A 3,054-nucleotide genomic window follows, 5' to 3' on the forward strand; every position below is an offset into this window, starting at 1 on the left:
CGATGGATGTGGTTAAATAAAATTTTGAGTTAATTGTGGTTGCAATTTGAGAACTTCACATTGTTTGATATCTTTTTTGAACTTTTAATATGATTTAGAAAATTAAGGCCTATTGTATAATTCATGAGATTTGTCTTAGGCATTTTTATAAAAAATTTTCAAATATATACAACATAATATGGTTTAGATTGCGTAGTGTTTTGATTAAGCAGTTAGTCGAATGATTCCATCCATGAGATGATTTGATGGTCTCACATAAGCTACGAACACTCTATGTAGTCAAGGGTTGATTGTTGCTATCAGAGGTGATATCATTAATTGTTGTGTTTTTGGTTCTGTTGAACTCTAAGTCACCAGCTCGTCTGATTATCATCTTATAATTATCTTTTTTAAATAGTCATCTTCCTTGAACCATCGAGATGATTCAGAGAAAGAGGAGAACTCGGAAGAGGATAAAATAAGATGGAACCAAGCAGACAATTAAGTTAACAAGTAAATGGAGAACTTACGTAAGGTTATCCTCAAGCGATAAGTCAAGAGTGTATGTCGAAAACGAGATCGGATCAAAACACCTCGAAGCACATATCCACAAAAAATCTTTTAATAAGAAACTCATATAACCAAAGAACTAAAATTCATATTTTATTTTGGGAATAGGAGAAACTCCCAAAAAAACATCTTCCTTTAGTTAATTACATCTTGGGAGATACCCAAGAAAACTCTTGATGCTATGAATCCTACTTATAATTTGCGTAACTAGTGAAATAAGTATATTAAAGGAACATGGTTATCTCAACTAGGAGCATCTCGTCACTTCCAAAACCTATATTGAACCAAGGGAGGAGGGTGAATCCCTCACATTTGCAAGTGGTCGGTGGCCTATTGACAAAGAAGGCCTAAGAAATAATTGTCTTCTCGATAGAAACATTCATGTGCTTCAATGCCTATCAGGTCATATGAGTAAAGAGTGAATCACTATATCCCAAATGAGTGACGAATTATCAGCAATCAAGGCCCATGAGATGACATCAATGAGATATCAAAAGGGAGACTGGCTCAAAGGGGGTTGTTAATAAAAGAGTAGGAAATCCTAATTGAGTAAAGATAGTTGGATCGGGATTCTATGGATTTGACATCCTAAGCTATTAAGAGCCTAGGTTTACCTGACCATGAAGGTAGTTGATCTAGCTTGACCTGGGATCCCTTGTCAGCAATTCGTGTGTTGCATTGTCCAAGAAATCTCAGTAGCCCTAAAATTAGAGGAAAGAAGTGTCTAATCCCTATGACTCTATATAGGTGAAATTCATATAAATGGGACATACACCCACCGAATAAACGATAAGGATACATCTGGAATGAAGAAAAAAAGGGAGATCCAGCTACAAAGCTAAAACACTCCTACAAAAGACTTATACCCTATCTGGGTTGGGAAGCCTCTAAGGCCTTAGGCTTTCTAAACAACCCCTGAGTAAAAAAATCTTATGGTTGGCTAGCTAGGTTGAAGAAGCATGATGGCTCATCCCTGAGACATGCAAAATGATGCAGTTATCTAGTCAAACCCCTAATGTGGAGGCTTTATTAAGAATGACTTGAGATATAACCATACATTCAAATTTATTTTAAAACCAGCCCGAAAGCCATGCAGAAAAATAAGTGCATGCTTTAAAAGTAGTGATATTTTACTTCTAAATATTGATTAATCATAATCTTTTATTATTATAATTTCTATAGAAAAATATACATTTTAAACTTACATAGCCTAAAAATTATATTCAACAAGCTCCCATACAAACTACAAGCCAAGAAAGCGAGAATGTCAACACTTAGCATGAAAATAAATATACTCAATAAAAAAAGTAATAAAAAAGGCAGGGCACTGCTGGGTCGGCAAAATTTCCCAAAAGAGTAAAAAGGCAGTCAGCTTCACATATACATGTGTGATCCTAGTTTTATACATCAATAGAAATTTAGAATTACGATACGAAACACTAATTATTGCACATGTTTCTTGCCACGTAATTTTATGCAGCAAACGTCTTGGAACATGTACTAGTACTTTATTTTTTATAGACTAGGCCTAAGGACTCTAAAAAAATTCATGTAAAAATAAAAAAAACTACTCTACCTGTAATAAAGTTTTTGTCATGTATTATTACAAAAAAACGACTCGACCTGTAATAAAGGTTTTGTCATGTATTATTACATGGAACGTATAATGAGTCATGTCTGACAGGAGCAGTGCCTACAAAAATGTGTTAGTTTTAAATCATGAAACTCCTTTCAATTGGACATGACTCCCTTCAAGAAAGCCTCGCCTAACATGCTAGTGAGCATGTCTTGAACACGATAAACACACAAGGCATCAAGCAAAAATACCAGGCTAGACACAACCCAAGGAACAACAACAGGATATATAAAGAAAATCTAAATACACCCTACCTTATTCTAGCAAGCATATAAAATATGGTGTCCTAAAATAAATATCTAAGTGTGTTAAAAAAATGTGGCTATATCTTGGTGTAAGTTTTTGATGAGGTCTTTATCCCCGACCACATCCTAAAGATCCAAAAATTATACTATGTGCCACCAACATAACAAGTTTATGCAAACAAACACTTTTAAAGAGTTGACCACTTATGGTCTAAGTTATAGATGCATTAGTTTCAAAAAAAGTTTCAAAACAAGATAAATATTAATAATAAAATATTATTTTTTATATTTTCAAAATACATCCTAAGAAAAGAAAAGCCTAAGTGGCACAAGACACTCTCTGAGAGGTTACACCTCACTCAAGAAGTAACCCAGATGTTCATGCAACTGTCAATCACAAATGCCACACTATGCAATGCAATCTAAACAAAAATGAATGATGTTGAGTTCAGTTGCATCAATATAGAACACCCTGAGGGGAATTACACTTAGCCCGAGAAGCAACCAAACTTTCACATACAAATGATGACAAAAAAAAATGCATGATATGCATACATATGATATGCACATAAATTTGCCCATGACAGTTCTAGGTTGTGTCATGGGACAATTCAAGACCCATGA

Source organism: Phalaenopsis equestris, unplaced genomic scaffold, assembly GCF_001263595.1.
Source record: "Phalaenopsis equestris unplaced genomic scaffold, ASM126359v1 Scaffold000002, whole genome shotgun sequence".
In the NCBI taxonomy this organism is placed as follows: domain Eukaryota; kingdom Viridiplantae; phylum Streptophyta; class Magnoliopsida; order Asparagales; family Orchidaceae; genus Phalaenopsis; species Phalaenopsis equestris.